The sequence below is a fragment of the Aegilops tauschii genome, chromosome 7 (genome assembly GCF_002575655.3).
Source record: "Aegilops tauschii subsp. strangulata cultivar AL8/78 chromosome 7, Aet v6.0, whole genome shotgun sequence".
Classification (NCBI taxonomy): Eukaryota; Viridiplantae; Streptophyta; class Magnoliopsida; order Poales; family Poaceae; genus Aegilops; species Aegilops tauschii.
The window spans coordinates 36281989-36301336 of record NC_053041.3 but is presented as its reverse complement, the minus strand read 5'-3'; the positions used below and the strand labels follow the sequence as shown (position 1 = coordinate 36301336).

At 46.6% G+C, this 19348-nt stretch overlaps 1 pseudogene; it reads left to right on the top strand.

Moving 5' to 3' along the window:
* The first annotated feature begins 244 nt into the window (after nucleotides 1-244).
* LOC109743403 (receptor-like protein EIX2) lies at nucleotides 245-3247 on the top strand (annotated as a pseudogene).
* Nucleotides 3248-19348: the final 16101 nt, after the last annotated feature.

The following is a 19348-nucleotide window of genomic DNA, read 5'->3' as shown; positions in this document are numbered from 1 at the left end:
AGTTCGAGGTTTTTCATTTTCTCTAGTTTTTGCCGCCTAGTTTTTTTTTCACCATCTGGCACGCTGGCCCACTGCCACTGGCATGACCTCTACTACCCCTCGTTAAGCCCTTTGGAGAGATCGTCATCACCGCCCCTCCACACTCGACCGTTTCCCCTTCCATCCACCATCACCAGTCTTTACCCCCCCCCCCCCCCCCCCCGGAGGAAGCGTCTCTCACCCTTGCCACCACCACAGGCATGGATACGCGTAGCTTTGCGGTCGTCGGCACGTGCGTCAGGGTAGGGTGTGCTTCGGGGATGGATGTGGAGCTCTGTTTCGACGACACCCTTACTCGCAGCTGCAACGAGGCCACATCAAAGCCATGCTCGCAGGCCAAGGCAGAGCCGAGCTGGCACTGCCAAGAAAAAACGCAGCAGCCATGGTGCGAGCCATGGCGGCCGGTGGCGTGAGGCCAGCATGAAATGCAAAATAGGGTCCTAAATTTTGATATACCTATATAACTAAAGTTCTAAGCTTATCATTTATCAAGATAAGAAAAGAAAAAAGTAGTACCTTGAAGTTTGAATTAGCAATTATCTCCAAAAATAACTGCATTAATCCATGTGAAGTCTAAACCTCTGGCTGCAAAGTGAAAAGCAATGTACCGTTTATCGACATATAGGAAGTACAGTGGCTAATGCTCAAGTTTATTAACTATCCATGTGATCAATTTGAGCAACAGAAATTCAGAAACAAAGAGAATACATAAAATAGTGTTAGCGGGAGTGTGTCTCCTGATTTTTCGGGAGATGTTCACCGGTAGGGTGCCTCCATAGCTTGGTAACCTGTCCAAGATGCAGTATCTGGCCATTGGTCAGGATATTCATCTTTCTCCGATGTACTCTGATGACATCACCTAGTTAACAAACCTTCGTTTGCTACAGCACGTTAGCATCGGAGGGATAAATCTCTCGGGGATACATCACTGGCCTCATATGCTGAATATGATTCCGTCTCTAAGGGTTATCGGTCTTCCTGGCTGTTCACTTGAGAGTGCAAACCAATCGCTTCCATACCTCAATCTCACAAGACTTGAGAAGCTTGATCTTTCCTTGAACAATTTTGACCACTCAATTGCAACTAGTTGGTTTTGGAAAGCCACAAGCCTCAAGTACCTCAATCTTAAGGCCAACCGATTATCCGGCCGATTTCCTGAAGCACTAGGAAACATGACATCCCTTCAGGTCATTGATATGTCAATGAATTTGAACAAGTACTTGATGGTGACAGGAAACCTGAAGAATCTTTGCAGTTTGAAAATTCTAGACTTCAGCAATAATGAAATAAATGGAGATGTAACAGGCATGATGGGGGGTTTGCCGGAATGCGCATGGGAATCTTTGCAAGAGCTAGATTTCAGCTACAACAGTTTCACTGGAACACTGCCAAATTTGATAGGTACATTCAGCAGCTTGAGCGGACTTAAACTCAACAACAACAACCTCACCGGAAGTATACCACTGGGCATTGGGTATTTAACATGCTTAGCTGCCCTTGACCTTTCGAACAACCGCTTCAGTGGAAGCGTACCCTTTGAAATTGGTCCCCTAACTAGTCTATCTTCTTTGGATCTAAGCAACAACAACTTCAGTGGTATTGTGCCTTCTGAAATTGGTGCCCTTAGTGATCTGACTTCTTTGGTCCTAAGCAAGAACAACTTTAGTGGTGTGATCACGGAAACACTTGCAGGTCTAAAAGGTTTAAAGAACATAGACCTGTCTTCCAATAGTTTGAAGATTGAAGTAGATTCCAATTGGCTTCCTCCCTTCAGGCTGGAGTCTGCACTGTTTTCATCTTGCCAGATGGGTCCTCTGTTTCCTGCCTGGCTTCAGTGGCAACAAGAAATAACTAAACCAGATGAGTGGCAACTTGCCAGCACATCTATGACATGGCGTTTGAAGAACTCTACCTCAATTCAAACCGGCTTACATGATCAATACCACCGTTCCAAAGAAATATCACCGTGTTGGACATCTCCAACAATTCCTTTTCAGGGACACTGCCATCAAATCTTGAAGCTGTGCAACTGCAAACATTAATCATGTATTCAAATCAAATTGGTGGTAGCATTCCTGAATCTATGTGTAAACTACAAATGCTGGGAGATCTAGATTTATCAAGCAAACTTTCGGAGGGTGGAATTCCTCAGTGCTTTGAGAACATATCCATATCGCACCTACTATTAAGCAACAATAGTTTATCAGGTACATTCCCAACATGTCTGCAGAATCGAAACAGTCTCGAGTTTCTTGATCTTGCATGGAATAAGTTCTATGGAAGGATACCAACATGGATAGGAGAGCTCACAGGATTACGGTTTGTGCGACTAAGTCACCACAGGTTTTCTGGGACTATTCCAGCTGAAATAACGGCTCTCAGTTATGTTCAATACTTGGATCTATCAGGAAATAACATATTTGGTGTTATACCTTGGCATTTGTCAAACCTAACAGGTATGATCAGGAAGGGCTTCATACCTATATCCAGTACAAGTATTGCTCCAGCTGGCTTGGGTTCAGTAACTGTAACAGGTCAGTTTGGAGCGATCTTGTCAATAATCACAAAAGGGCAAGAGCTTAAATATGGCGGCACCCTTGCATATTTTGTGAGCATTGATTTATCCGGCAACTCCTTAACTGGTGAAATTCCCACGGATATCTCTTCCCTTGATGCACTGATAAATCTGAATTTGTCATCAAACCACCTGAGAGGAAACATTCCTACCAAGATTGGCGACCTACGGTCATTAGAGTCTCTTGACCTCTCTCGGAACAAGCTTTCCGGTGAAATCCCGTCGAGCTTGTCAAGTTTGACATCTCTGAGCTATTTGAACATGTCTTATAATAGTTTGTCTGGAAGGATACCATCATGCCACCAACTTGACACCCTAAGTGCCGACAACCCAGCACTTATGTACATTGGCAACAACGGACTTTGTGGGCCTCCTCTTCATAAGAATTGTTCAGGAGATACCATTGTCCATGATCATCTTGGAAGCAGCAACCAGGAATTTGAGCCGCTGACCTTCTATTTTGGTCTTGTGCTGGGACTTGTAGCGGGTCTCTGGAGTGTGTTTTGTGTATTCCTGTTCAAGAAGACATGGAGGATTGCTTATTTTCGACTCTTTGACGACCTATGTGACAGAATCTATGTATATGTGGTTGTTAAGTGGACAAGCTTCACATGGAAGGCAGGCGAAGAATAAGCAATTTTCTCGATCGAGCCAACGTCTGTGTTAAGTCGTTTGTCCTGTTTAGTTGTTTGTCAAAATAAAGATGGCAAAGGCTTCAGATATTGTTGGCCAGGACTCTGATCACAGGAATCTTTTGCTGAATAATTTCCACATTACTGTAATCAATGAATTAGTTTTCCTTTGTTGTGTCAGTGTCATAGATTTTTCATGCAGATTTAAAAGCAACCTTCTTCTGATTAAAGTAGATTGTAACAATCGTAAACTTTTAGGCCGTTTAAAATGTTAGAGTTATATTTATGTTGGCCTTTGGTCTTTTGCATTCTGACCTTTGGCCTCTCTCTGTACATGTATATATATGATGGCTTTTGCCTCTTGATAATATAAGGTTGCATATTTCCTAACATGGTATCATGAGCTAAGGTTTTCTTTTCCGCTCCACAGCTTGTGTTTTCCGCTGCGCCGCCGCCGCCGCCGCGGCCAATCTTCTGGCTGGCCGCCGCTGTTCCTGGCACCCGGCGTGCTGCTCCTTTCCTGCATGTGCTATTGTTCCTGTTCATAGCCACGCTGCTTTTTCCCGGACCACCGCCGAACCAAATCGTCCCAACAGCCCGTCACCGTCTGTCTTCCGCCTTGCTTCCTAGTCGTCTGCAAGCCAGTGCGATTCGCCAGGATCTCAAGGCCACCAGCGTCTGCCCACCGGATCCCGTCCCAGGTGCCGGTGCGCCGCCGCCAACCGCCGATTCGGTCGTCGTCCGCCCGTTTCGCTGGTGCGGGCGTGAGCCGCTCCGGCCTTGTCGCCCGCGGGCCTCGTCTCCAGCTGGGCGCTTGTCGCCTCCGCCCGCTCTCCTCCCGTCCGCGGCCTAAGTCGCTACGGCCGGTCGCCGGCGATCACACTCGTCCGCTGGTCGTTTGTCACTTCCGTCCGTCGGTCTCCTCTGATCTGCCGGTGATCGGGTGGTTTCCTGGCGTTCCACCTGCGTACTTGGCGTTTTCACTGATTCCACTCGGGAAGGAGTGGATCGTGTTGACCCGGTGGTTTCCCTTTGGGTCTCGTGTGAATTCAGATCGGCATGTGAGCTAAAAAAAAGAGAGAGAAAAAAAGAGAGGAAGAAAAAAAAAAGACATTAAAAAAGAGAGAGATATTATGTTGGCGGTCTCTGCTCATCGCGGTCCGGTGATTTTCGACGGTGTTCCCTATATTGATCCCGTCTCACACATGCATCGTCGCTCAGTGCTTGGTGCTCGTCCTTCTGTGACGTTGTCTCCTGCGGCGTCTTCAGGAGGCTGTGTTGGTCGCTTTTCGTCGACTCTTCTCGCGGCATCTGCCCGCGGTGGTGGTGTCTGCTCTACGCCGACTCCTCACGTGGCTTCCGCACGCGGCGGTGACCGCTCCACGTCGACTCCCCCAGCAGCTTCCACATGCGGCTCTATGTCGACTCTACACGCTGCTTCCACGAATGGAGGCGACTGCTCATTATCGGCAGGTGTTTCTACCTCGACCTCGTCCGTCGAGTCCTTGTCTGCGCATGAGATTGCGCAGCTGCGATGTCTACTTGCTGCTTGGGAGTGTTCGTCGACAGGTTCTGCGGGTTCCGTGACTGACTCTTCTGGCATTGAGAAACCACCTTCTACTCATTCAGGTACATCCCCATGGATTCTTGATACTGGAGCGTCTTTTCATATGACTTATGATTCTTCCACTTTGACCTCTGTTCGACCTGTCGGGTACCCTGTTCGTGTCCTTACAGCTGATGGCACTCCCCTCCCCGTAGCTAGTCGAGGCACTCTTAGCACTTCTTCATTTCATGTTCCCTCTGTCGCTCATGTTCCTCGACTTACCATGCAGCTCATATCTGGTGGTCAGATTATTGACTCTAGTTGTAGGGTCATTCTCGATTTTGATTCGTGTTCTGTTCAGGATCGTCGCACGGGCGCTCTGCTTGGTGCTGGACCTCGACGCTCTGATGGTCTCTGGGAGCTTGACTGGCTTCGTCTTCCCTCCGCTGCCACTGACGTCGGTCTTGCAGCCCTTGTTGCTGCATCTACCAGCTCTTTTCAACAGTGGCATCATCGTCTTGGGCATTTATGTGGTTCTCGTCTCTCATCTTTGGTTCATCGCGGTGTTCTAGGGTCTGTCTCTGGTAGCGCTTCATTGGATTGCCTGGGCTGTAGGCTTGGTAAGCAGATTCAGCTACCCTATCCTCACAGCGAGTCAGTGTCGGAACGCCCCTTTGATCTCGTTCACTCTGATGTTTGGGGTCCGGCTCCCTTTGCTTCGAAAGGGGGTCATCGCTACTATATAATCTTTATAGATGATTTTTCTCGGTACACTTGGATCTATTTCATGTCTTCTCGTAGTGAGGTCTTATCTATATAGAAAAAATTTGCTGCCATGGTTCATACCCAGTTTTCCACTCCTATTCGTGTTTTTCGCGCAGATTCAGCTGGTGAGTATATCTCCCATGCGCTGCGAGGATGACTTGCCGAGCAGGGTACTCTTACTCAGTTCTCTTGTCCTGGTGCTCATGCCACTAGTAGAAAAAGGGGCTTTTACCCCGGTTGGTAAGGGCCTTTTGTCCCGGTTTTCGAACCGGGACTAAAGTGTCGTTACTAAAGCCCTAACCCTTTAGTCCCGGTTCTTACACGAACCGGGACAGAAGGTCCTCCACGTGGCCGCTGCTGCCAGCCCAGGCAGGGGGGCCTTTGGTTCCGGTTGGTGCCACCAACCGGGACCAATAGGCAGGGCCTTTTGTCCCGGTTGGTGCCACCAACCGGGACCAATAGGCAGGGCCTTTTGTCCCGGTTGGTGCCACCAACCGGGACCAATAGGCATCCACGCGTCAGCATTTCAGGGGCTGGGGTTTTTGTTTTTTTTAAAGGGGGGGGGTTGGGGGGTTAATTTAGGTGTTTCATATATTGTGTTAGCTAGCTAATTAATAGAGAGAAGTGTCCTCTCTTATCTCCGTGCTTGGTCGACGCTACGTACTATATACGTATGGAGAGGACTAGACACGCTAGCTAGTAAGCAAATGAAGGAAACAGAAGATCGTCATGAACATATGCATACAGAGAGAAGTGATATCGACCACCTCTCCTTCTCCGAGAGATTGGTTGAACAAGAAGTTCTCGTATATCTATCTGACACTACCGGCTACATGTATACAATAATTATCTCTTACAATATAATCTCCTAATCAAATTGTAAGAACAAGGGTCCACATAGTATTCTCCGTTTTCAGCGATCACGTGGTCAAGGAAGAATGCCGCCAATTCCTCTTGAATTGCTCGCATACGATCTTCTGCTAGGAGTTCATCCCACATCCGAAACATCTAATTTGAAGAAGGGGGTCAATACATATATATATGAATAAACGAAACTCGACACAAATGATGGTAATAAAATAAAATTGTGAATATTATTGCTTACGCACTTCATATTGTTCGTCAGAGTAGCCCCGCTCACAGGTCATGTGGCGGATAGACTCGCAAACTTAGTATCCACAGAAATCATTCCCTTGTTCCTGCCACAACCACTTACAAGAAATAGAGGTCAATCTAACTGATAAGCAAGCATGCTAAATGGTATTGATGAAACTAGCGCTTGAATCACTAGGAGATGTGCGGAACATGCTACTATAGTACTTACTTTCGGGTGTCTAAATTGCAGCTTCTTCGGTAGTTCCGGAGCTTTTGTGGTGAATTTTCTCCAAACCCTGCCAGACAAAGAAAACAATTACTTGATATCAGGAAATGAACAAAGTTGCTGATATAGTGGATAATGATCGATTTAACTTACTTCTCGAGCATTTGAGTCATGTCCGCATAGTCCTGGGGATCTTTTCGTCTCGAGTCTAAGACGGTTACTACTCCCTGCTCAAGCTTAATCTCTAGGAGAATATAGTGGAAGCTGCGCATGCATGCATAAGTCATCAATTACATTACCATAACCTAGACTAATAAGGGAAACCGAATATGCACAAGACAGTAACACTCACTTGAAGTTGTAAGGAAAGAGTATTATATCTTTGTTTTGATTTAATACCAACGATCGTAGCAAGTTGGCCTCGGCTTCTTTGGCATGTTTTTCAACCGTATATGCATCTATGAGATTTTGTGTTAATGAACCCAATATCACCGATTTGTCTTTTCTTCAATTCGGCGATCTTCAATCTGCATAATATAGTGAGGATAATTATAAATACATGCAATGAAAGAGCTGACCTATATAGAGAGACTTAATGACAGAAGTAGTACTACTTACAGACAGTAGCAAGTGATCGTTGATTTATCGAGGGCCTTTTGATTGAAAAACTGGAAGAACTCCTCAAATGGAACATTCAGCAGTTCAATTCCAACGAGGTCATGCTCCGGTTTAACTCTCAGCGTCAAAGTATTCATCCCATCAGACTCTCTGCAGGTTTTCATGTACCAATCATGTAATCTTCGCATCATCGTTGTTAGAGATCTTTCATCTTTGACGAGAGGCTTCCCGTAATGGTATTTGTGTTCGTCCACCTCCATGATTTCATAATGTACATCGTCGGGCAGGTAATCTCCAAGATTGCTATAACCGGCCACCATCCTCGGATCATTAGCGACGATGTCTTTAGACACCTTGAGCGGGGGGCACGATTGGTTCGCTTGTTCGCCGAGCTGGGCAATTTTTTCCCAGCTCGTCGTTCTTTTAACCTTTGATCACTGACAGTACTTCCCGACCGCTCCGCTTCGACAAATGTCTTTGCAATAATGCGCTCATAGTTGCCTTTCGGCGGAGACTTTGGTGGTTTTGTCAGGGCATCCAGAGTGCGCTTCGCTTTCACCGGATCTACCTTCTCCTCCGGAGGTGGATGTTTCTTTGCTTTCACCCCTTCAAAGAAGTTCTTCACTTCGGCTCGTACGATCTTCGCGTTCTCCTCCTCGGTCCTCTCGTATGGTAACTTCTCTGGAGTCTTCAGAGAAGGACCGAATCTGTATTGCCTCCCGCCTCTGGCAGCTGTACTGCTAGACGCCGGCAGAGCAGACGGAGCGGCTGCGGCTGTCTTCTTTCCTTGCTTACGAGGCGGAGGAGAAGGACTACGACGCGCCGGAGCAGCCGGAGCGGCGGCGGGTCTCTTCCGCCCTTGCTGACGAGGCGGAGAAGGAGGAGGCTGGCTGCTCTGGCACGCCGGTGCAGGCAAAGAAGGAGGCGGAGTGCCGCCACGCGCCGGAGAAGGAGGCTGAGTGCCCTGACCACTCGCCGGAGGAAGAGGCGAAGGAGGAGGCGGAGTGCCGCCACGCGCCGGAGAAGGAGGCTGAGTGCCCTGATCACTCGCCGGAGGAGGTGGTGGCGGCGGAGTGCCCTTACTCGCCCGAGGCGTCCAGTTCGGAAGGTTAATGAGCTCCTTCCGCCATAGGCACGGAGTCTTCAGAGCTAAACCCAGCCGAGTCTCCCCTTCACTAGTAGGGTGGTCAAGCTAGAGGTCCTCAAATCCCTCCGTTATTTCATCCACCATCACCCTAGCATATCCTTCTGGAATCGGCCGGCGGTGGTAGGTTGCGCCGGGTTCAGGAGGTAAAACAGAGCCAACAGCCGCCTTGACTTTGAAGTTCTGCCATTCCGGCATAAGGTGGCAATGTTGAGACTACGTGATAGCATCCACGGGGTAGCTAGCAGGAGCCGTCAAGACATGCTCCTGCTAAAGCAGCTCGGTGGAAGCCACACTACTTCTCCGCTGAGATGACGGGGTAGCTTCGGGGGTAGTTTCGGCATGTCGATTGCCGTCTCGTTCCTCTAGCGCTTGAACCCTTTCATGCAGCTTCTGAATTTGGGTCTGCTCCATTTTTTTCCTCCTCTCCTGGCTTTTGTAACCGCCTGCGTCCGGAAAACCAGCCTTCCACAGAACGGAGCCTGGCGTGCCTCGTGTCCGTCCAGGGTGCTCAGGATTCCCGAGGGCCATTATGAGCTCGTCGTTCTCTCTGTCTGGAACGAACGTCCCTTCCTGCGCTGCATCGATATATTGCTGAATCTTCTTGACTGGTATTCTCAAAAGCTTGTTCGTCCAAACGCACCTCCCTAATACAGGGTCCAAGGTTCCGCCAGCCCCGAAGAACCAAGTCCGGCAACGGTCTGTCCAGTTCATTGTCTGTGGTTCGATCCCTTTTTCAAGCAGATCATTCTCAGCCTTGGCCCACTTAGGCCGGGCTTTGAGGTAGCCACCTGACCCCGTGCGATGGTGAAGCTTCTTCTTGGAAGCATTCATCTTGTTTGTCGCTGACATCTTCTTACTCTTTTCTGATGTCTTGTGGGCCACAAATGCGGGCCAGTGATCTCTGATCTTCTCATACCGGCCGATGAATTCTGGTGTCTCTTCTTTGTCGACAAACGTTTTCAGCTCATTCTTCCACCTCCTGAATAGGTCTGCCATCTTCATAAGAGCATGAGACTTGATTAATTGCTCTTTAACTGGCTTCTTCGGATCCTCCTCTGGCAGTAGGGTGAAATTTGCCTTCAGCTCAGTCCAAAGATCATCTTTCTGCATATCATTGACATAAGACACCTCAGGGTCTTCCTTCTTAGGCTTATACCATTGGTGGATGCTGATCGGGATCTTGTCCCTAACTAGAACCCCGCACTGAGCAGCAAATGCATCCTTTGTCCGGATGGGTTCAATCGGTTGGCCGTCGCGCACGATTGCTGTGATCTCAAACCTTTCATCCGAGCGCAACTTTCTCTTCGGGCCTCGTCTCTTTACCGAAGTTGTGCTCGATCCGGAGGGCTAGAAAAAAGAAGAAAGACGAGTGTTAATTAATATGTGTACATACCAAAACAATGAATGCATCAATTAGCTAGTCAGCACAGGCTTAACTAATATATTTACCTGGCCGGACTCTGTTCGGTCACCGGAGCCGTCACCACGGGCTCCTTCTTGCACCAGCATTGGGTCACCGGAGCCATCATAATCATGTCTTTCCTCCTCCACTCTTCGATCACCGTAGCCTGCTTCTTCACCCTGTTCTTCCAGACCATCATTGTCGTTAAGATACGACAAGATATCACCTCCGGCTAAGATTATGTCCCCCAACACCTCTTCTGCTTGCTCGTCTCGTCCGTGCTCCATTGTTTCTGCAAATATTACAACATGGCAATTATTACACAAACATGACAGCAGGTGGATATATTAGTGCAAACGTAGACCTAGCTTATTCCGGGTTTGGGGTGGCCTCGGCAACGCTTCAAGGGTAGGGGCGCGGCGGGAGGGGGTAGGAGACCGACATCGTTTTTTTCTAGGGTTTGGGTGTCCTCGAGAGTTTTGGTCGAGCGAGAGGGCCGGGGGGTGCTCCCGTGGTATAAGTTATCACGGTCGAGAGGGGGTATAAATATCGACCGTCCATCATGTCGAAGTTATCTGGGAGGGAGTTATATATATCGACAACGACGACATACATACATGGGAAAATAATGTTATCGGGGAGGGGGTATATCGATCACCCCCCCCACGTGTTGAAGTTATCGGGAGGGGGTTATATCGACAACGACGACATACGTACATGGGAAAATAATATTATCGGGGAGGGGGTATATCGACCCCCCCCCTCATGTTGAAGCTACCGGGAGAGGGGTATATCGACGACGACAGACCTGATAAAACATAAGAAAACGAAGAAGAAATAAAAAGAGGAGAAGAAGAAAGGAATAGAGGAGAAGATCGAAGAAAAAAAAGAAGAAAAAAAAAGAGGAGAAGAAGAAAGGAATAGAGGAGAGAAGAAAAAAAATAGAATTTTTTCTATTTCTTGTTCTTCTCTTCTATTCCTTTCTTCTTCTCCTCTTTCTTTTTCTTCTTTTTTTCTCTTCTTATTTATTTCTCCTCTTGTTCCTCTCCTCTTCTTCTCCTTTCTTCCTCTTCTTATTTTCCTTTTTCCTCTCATTCATAAAAAAATGTTCAAATAGAAAATTTCAAAAAAAGTAAAGGTTTTGCCTAATGCATTGTTCATATGAATATACAAACATTTGCATATTCTACAATAATTAATATCACCAAAAAAATCTATGAACAAAAAAATCCTAACTTTTCTAAAAATCTATCTTTTGCATATATACATGAACATATATATACACAGAGAACATATATACATTTTTATAAAAATGCAAAAAAAAGATCTAAAAAAGGACATATAAACAGATATACACACATACATATACTCATACATATATATATAATCAGGAAAAAAACATCATATATATGTGCAGAAAAAAATCGGGAGGAAGGGGGCAGTGCCGGCCCTGACCAAGGCGATGGCGGCGCTTCGGGGCAGGGGCAGAGGCGACGGCGGCGTGGTCGGGGCAGGGGCAGAGGCGACGGCGGCGTGGTCGGGGCAGCTGGGGCGATGACGACGTGGTCGGGGCAGGGGCGCGCGGCGTGGTCGGGGCGGGCCGCCGGCGGCGTGCTCGGGGAAGGGGCGGCTGCGCGTCGACGAGACAGCAAAGGGCGGCGACGGCGTCGACGGGGCGAGCTCGGGCAGCCTGGCGGCGTCGTCGGGGCGGGGCAACTGCAGAGATGAATCTGAAAAACGCTAAGTGTTTTCTTATATACTCAGAGCATTGGTCCCGGTTCATGGCACCAACCGGGACCAATGCCCCCCTTTAGTCCGGTTGGTGCCACCAACCGGGACCAAATGCCTCTTTTCAGCAGCCCAAAGGGCGGGAAGCGGCGGCCTTTGGTCCCGGTTGGTGGCACCAACCGGGACTAAAGGGGGGGCATTGGTCCCGGTTGGTGCCACGAACCGGGACCAAAGGGTGGCATTGGTCCCGGTTCGTGCCACCAACCGGGACCAATGGCCTTGCACAGCGGCGTGGTGGTGGGAGTTTAGTCCCACCTCGCTAGCTGAGAGAGAGCCGCACCTGTTTATAAGGTGCGGTGCGCCTGAGCTGTCGAGCTCCTCTCTAAAGCAGGCTTACGGGCCTAACCTCTCTGTACATGTCTGTGGGCCTACTGGGCCTTCTGCGGGCCTGAATCCTGGCCCATGGATGGGTTTCTAGTCGTATTCAGGCCGTGGTGGCCCAGTAGGTGGCATAATTTTTATTCTTTGCCTGTTTTTTTGTTTTCTTTTTTGCTTTATTTATTTTGTTTTGTTTCTACTTACAACAAAAAACTTATTTATTTTATTTTATTTTGTTTCTAATTACTTATTTATTTTACTTTATGATAATTCTTTTTTCTATTAAAGTTTCTAACAAAAAAAGTTCCTTATGAAAATTATTTTTGCTTTCAATGATTTTGAACAGAAAATACTTCGATAATTTTAGTTGGATCAATTTTATATAATTTTAGTTTCAATAATACTAGAGGTTGCTTATAATGTTTTGAACAGAAAATACTTTGATAATTTTAGTTTCATAAATTTTATTTATGTTATTAAAGTTTATTTTATTTTGTTTCTACTTATATATTTTATTAAAGTTTATATTATTTTGTTTCTAATTACTTATTTATTTTATTTGTTATTTTTCATGCACCATTTTTCATGCATTTACTGATTATTTTGAGCTATAAGACCCTAAAATTGAAAAGCATTTCAAATGAACTCTGAAAAGGTTGAAAGTTGGCATGGTATCATCATTTCATCCACATAGCATGTGCAAGAAAGTTGAGAGGGTTACGGCAAAAACTGGATGCACTTCGTGTACAAAACGGACAATCTCTTTCGAAGTATCAGGATTTCATACGGAAACTCGTCCGTTACAAAGGGATTTCATTTTTTAAAACTTATTTGAACTCCTGACTTTTTGTGTGTTCAAAATGCAGCATTCAAAGCCACATCATCAATTTTCAACCCTTTCTGACTTCATTTGTCATTTTTCATGCATTTACTAATTATTTTGAGCTATAAGACCCTAAAATTGAAAAGCATTTCAAATGAACTCTGAAAAGGTTGAAAGTTGGCATGGTATCATCATTTCATCCACATAGCATGTGCAAGAAAGTTGAGAGGGTTACAGCAAAAACTAGATGCACTTCGTGTACAAAACGGACAATGGTATCATACTCGTCTGTTACAAAGTTGGCATGGTATCATCATAATAGTTATGGGAGAAAGTCTTCACTTTTTCTTCGCTTGTGTCATTTGCTTATTGCGCCGTAACCATGGATAATCTTCATCGTTTATCAGGATGCTTGGGTCAGTCTTGACTTTGAAGGGAGGAATTTCATGAAACTTTTCATAATCTTCAGACATGTCTGTCTTGCCCTCCACTCCCACAATGTCCCTTTTTCCTGAAAGAACTATGTGGCGCTTTGGCTCATCGTATGATGTATTCGCTTCCTTATCTTTTCTTTTTCTTGGTCTGGTAGACATGTCCTTCACATAGATAACCTGTGCCACATCATTGGCTAGGACGAACGGTTCGTCAGTGTACCAAAGATTGTTCAGATCCACTGTTGTCATTCCGTACTGTGGGTCTACCTGTACCCCGCCTCCTGACAGATTGACCCATTTGCACTTAAACAAAGGGACCTTAAAATCATGTCCGTAGTCAAGTTCCCATATGTCCATTATGTAACCATAATATGTGTCCTTTCCCCTCTCGGTTGCTGCATCAAAGCGGACACCGCTGTTTTGGTTGGTGCTCTTTTGATCTTGGGCGATCGTGTAAAATGTATTCCCATTTATCTCGTATCCTTTTTAAGTCAATACAGTCGAAGATGGTCCCCTGGACAACGAGTACAACTCATCACAAACAGTGGTGTCACCTCTGAGACGTGTTTCCAACCAACTGCTGAAAGTCCTGATGTGTTCACATGTAATCCAGTCGTCACACTGCTCCGGGTGTTTGGAGCGCAGACTGTTCTTGTGTTCATCGACATACGGGGTCACCAAGGTAGAGTTCTGTAGAACTGCGTAGTGTGCTTGAGACCAAGAATATCCGTCCCTGCATATTATTGAGTCCCCTCCAAGCGTGCCTTTTCCAGTCAGTCTCCCCTCATACCGCGATTTAGGGAGACCTATCTTCTTAAGGCCAGGAATGAAGTCAACACAAAACCCAATGACATCCTCTGTTTGATGGCCCATGGAGATGCTTCCTTCTGGCCTAGCGCGGTTATGGACATATTTCTTTAGGACTCCCATGAACCTCTCAAAGGGGAACATATTGTGTAGAAATACGGGCCCCAGAATGACAATCTCATCGACTAGATGAACTAGGACGTGCGTCATGATATTGAAGAAGGATGGTGGGAACACCAGCTCGAAACTGACAAGACATTGTGCCACATCACTCCTTAGCCTTGGTATGATTTCTGGATCGATCACCTTCTGAGAGATTGCATTGAGGAATGCACATAGCTTCACAATGGCTAATCGGACCTTTTTTGGTAGAAGCCCCCTCAATGCAACCGGAAGCAGTTGTGTCATAATCACATGGCAGTCATGACACTTTAGGTTCTGGAACTTTTTCTCTGGCATATTTATTATTCCCTTTATATTCGACGAGAAGCCAGTCGGGACCTTCATACTGAGCAGGCATTCAAAGAAGATTTCTTTCTCTTCTTTCGTAAGAGCGTAGCTGGCAGGACCTTCATACTGATTCGGAGGCATGCCGTCTTTTTCGTGCAAACGTTGCAGGTCCTCCCGTGCCTCAGGTGTATCTTTTGTCTTCCCATACACGCCCAAGAAGCCTAGTAGGTTCATGCAAAGGTTCTTCGTCACGTGCATCACGTCGATTGAAGAGCGGACCTCTAGCTCTTTCCAGTAGGGTAGGTCCCAAAATATAGATTTCTTCTTCCACATGGGTGCGTGTCCCTCAGCGTCATTCGGAACAGCTAGTCCGCCGGGACCCTTTCCAAAGATTACGTGTAAATCATTGACCATAGCAAGTACGTGATCACCGGTACGCACGGCGGGCTTCTTCCGGTGATCTGCCTCGCCTTTGAAATGCTTGCCTTTCTTTCGACATTGATGGTTGGTCGGAAGAAATCGACGATGGCCCAGGTACACATTCTTCCTGCATTTGTCCAGGTATATAATTTCAGTGTCATCTAAACAGTGCGTGCATGCGTGGTATCCCTTGTTTGTCTGTCCTGAAAGGTTACTGAGAGCGGGCCAATCGTTGATGGTTACAAACAGCAACGCGTGCAGGTTAAATTCCTCCTGTTTGTGCTCATCCCACGTACGTACACCGTTTCCATTCCACAGCTGTAAAAGTTCTTCAACTAATGGCCTTAGGTACACATCAATGTCGTTGCCGGGTTGCTTAGGGCCTTGGATGAGAACTGGCATCATAATGAACTTCCGCTTCATGCACATCCAAGGAGGAAGGTTATACATACATAGAGTCACGGGCCAGGTGCTGTGATTGCTGCTCTGCTCCCCGAAAGGATTAATGCCATCCGCGCTTAAACCAAACCATACGTTCCTTGGGTCAGCTGCAAACTCAGCCCAGTACTTTCTCTCGATTTTTCTCCACTGCGACCCGTCAGTGGGTGCTCTCAACTTCCCGTCTTTCTTACGGTCCTCACTGTGCCATCGCATCAACTTGGCATGCTCTTCGTTTCTGAACAGACGTTTCAACCGTGGTATTATAGGAGCATACCACATCACCTTCGCAGGAACCCTCTTCCTGTGGGGCTCGCCGTCAACATCACCAGGGTCATCTCGTCTGATCTTATACCGCAATGCACCGCATACCGGGCATGCGTTCAGATCCTTGTACGCACCGCGGTAGAGGATGTAGTCATTAGGGCATGCATGTATCTTCTGCACCTCCAATCCTAGAGGGCATACGACCTTCTTCGTTGCGTATGTACTGTCAGGCAATTCGTTATCCTTTGGAAGCTTCTTCTTCAATATTTTCAATAGCTTCTCAAATCCTTTGTCAGGCACAGCATTCTCTGCCTTCCACTGCAGCAATTCCAGTACGGTACCGAGCTTTGTGTTGCCATCTTCGCAATTGGGGTACAACCCTTTTTTGTGATCCTCTAACATGCGATCGAACTTCAGCTTCTCCTTTTGATTTTCGCATTGCGTCCTTGCATCGACAATGACCCGGCGGAGATCATCATCATCGGGCACTGGTTCCTCTTGATCTTCAGCAGCTTCCCCCCTTGCAGCATCATTGGGCACATCGTCTGGTTCCTCTTGATCTTCAGCAGCTTCCCCCGTTGCAGCATCACCGTATTCAGGGGGCACATAGTTGTCATCGTCCTCTTCTTCTTCGCCGTCTTCCATCAGAACCCCTATTTCTCCGTGCCTCGTCCAAACATTATAGTGTGGCATGAAACCCTTGTAAAGCAGGTGGGTGTGAAGGATTTTCCGGTCAGAGTAAGACTTCGTATTCCCACATGTAGGGCATGGACAACACATAAAACCATTCTGCTTGTTTGCCTCAGCCACTTCGAGAAAATCATGCACGCCCTTAATGTACTCGGAGGTGTGTCTGTCACCGTACATCCATTGCCGGTTCATCTGCGTGCATTATATATAATTAAGTGTGTGAAAAACCATTACAGAACATCATGAATAGATAATTAAGTGACCAAATTAATAGAAGTTCATCATCACATTAAAACCAAAGTACATACATAGTTCTCATCTAACAACATATATATAGCTCTCCAGAGCATCTAATTAATTAAACCATACATTGAAACTATGTAAAACATTTCAATGCGAAAACAAATGCGATCATAATCGCAACCAAGGTAACAATTGATCCAACGGCATAATGATACCAAGCCTCGGTATGAATGGCATATTTTCTAATCTTTCTAATCTTCAAGCACATTGCATCCATCTTGATCTTGTGATCATCGACGACATCCGCAACATGCAACTCCAATATCATCTTCTCCTCCTCAATTTTTTTTATTTTTTCCTTCAAGTAATTGTTTTCTTCTTCAACTAAATTTAACCTCTCGACAATAGGGTCGGTTGGAATTTCCGGTTCAACCACCTCCTAGATAAATAAAATCTATGTCATGTTGGTCGGCATATTTTTCATAAACAATAAATGAACCAAATAGTTATAAAAAGATAATATATAGCACATCCGAATCATAGACAGGACGAGGGCCGACGGGGGCGGATACCAAAACCATCGCACTATGTAATAAGAAGGAATAATAAAAGTAACAAAATTAGACAAGTATCTATCTAAAGTAAGAATTTTTTTTCTTTCAGAAAGAAGATAAGAACAAGAGGATCACCACGGTGGTGTTGGCGACGAGATCGGCGCGGGCGATCGACGGCGGTGAAGACGGGGACGGGACGTGACGGACCGCTAAACCTAGAAAAATCTCGGAGAAAATGGAGCTCGGAGGTCGAGTTTCGAGAGGAGAAAGATTAACTAGTGTGGCTCAGACATTTCATCGAACACCTCATGTGCATAGGAGGTGAGCTAGAGCACCCAAATGCCCTCCCCTTGCCGGCCAGAAAAAACAGAGCACTGTGGAGTGCTCTGCTGTGGCGATGGGGTATATATAGGCAACCCATTGGTCCCGGTTCGTGGCACCAACCGGGACCAAAGGCCTTGTGCTGCCCCGCGTCAAAAGTTTAGTCCCACCTCGCTAGTTGAGAGAGCTCGAGAGTGGTTTATAAGCGCTGCTGCGCCCACCCTCTCGAGCTCCTCTCAACTGCAGGCTTTCGGGCCTAACCGTTCTCTTTGCCTGTGGGGCCTACTGGGCCTTCTGCGGGCCTGAATCCTGGCCCATGGATGGGTTTCAAGTCGTATTCAGGCCGTGGTGGCCTAGTAGGTGGCATTATTTTTTTTCCCTATTTTTTGTTTTCTCTTTTGCTTTATTTATTTTGTTTTGTTTCTACTTACAACAAAAAACTTATTTATTTTATTCCATTTTGTTTCTAATTACTTATGTATTTTACTTTATTTATTTTATTTTTATTTATTTCACTGCTGCTATTTTTATTTATTTTATTAAGGTTTCTTTATTTTATTTACTATAGTTTATTTTATTTTATTTTATTAAGGTTTATTTATTTATTTTATTTACTATAAAAAAATGAACATAGATGCGCCTATAGAGAAAATTCAACCTAAATTCATAATAAATTTCTATGAATTCAAAGAAATTTACTCCGAATTTAGGTCAAATTCCCTGTATAAGGGCATTTATTTTCACTTTGAGAGGAGCTCAACAAGGCAGAGAGGGACGGGCTTATAAACCGGTGTGAGCGCCCTTCAGTTGGCGAGGTGGGACTAAACTCTGACCGCTACTAGGACCAACCCTATAGTCCCGGTTTGTGGTATGAACCGGGACTAAAGGGTGAGCCTCTGGTCCCGGTTCAAGCCACCAACCGGGACCAATGGTGGTGGGCCAGGAGCGAGGCCCATTGGTCCCGGTTTGTCCCACCAACCGGGACCAAAGGGGCCGGACGAACCGGGACCAATGCCCCCACGAGGCCCGGCAGGCCCCTGGCCGCACGAACCGGGACCAATGCTCACATTAGTCCCGGTTCATGACTGAACCGGGACTAATGTGAATATTGCCCTGTGACCAAAGCCCAGTTTTCTACTAGTGTGCTCAGAATGGTGTGGCTGAGCGCAAGCATCGTCACCTTCTTGAGACGGCGCGATGATGATCGCCGCCTCTCTTCCACCTCACTTTTGGGTTGAGGCTGTTACTACTTCTGCCTATCTCATCAACATACAGCCATCTGCTGCTCTACAAGGTGGTATTCCTCTCGAGCGTCTTTCTGGTCGTTCTCCTGATTATTCAGCGCTTCGTTTGTTTGGTTGCGTTTGCTATGTTTTGCTTGCCCCTCGTGAACGCACCAAACTGACCGCTCAGTCTGTTGAGTGTGTCTTTCTCGGATACAGTGATGAGCATAAGGGCTATCGGTGTTGGGATCCTGTCGGTCTCCGGATGCGTATTTCCCGGGATGTGACCTTTGATGAGTCTCGTTCCTTCTACCCGCGTCCATCCTCCTCGACCTTTTCCACGGAGGACATCTCTTTTCTTACGTTTCCGAATACACCTCCCTCCGTGCCTAGTATTCCTTCTCCTCGTCCCGCTGTTGCAGATCCGACACCGTCCTCTCCTACGGTTTATTCTCCTCCCTCATCGCATGGCTCTCCACCTTCCTCACCGATACCTTCCCCTTCTCAACCTTCATCACCGACATCTT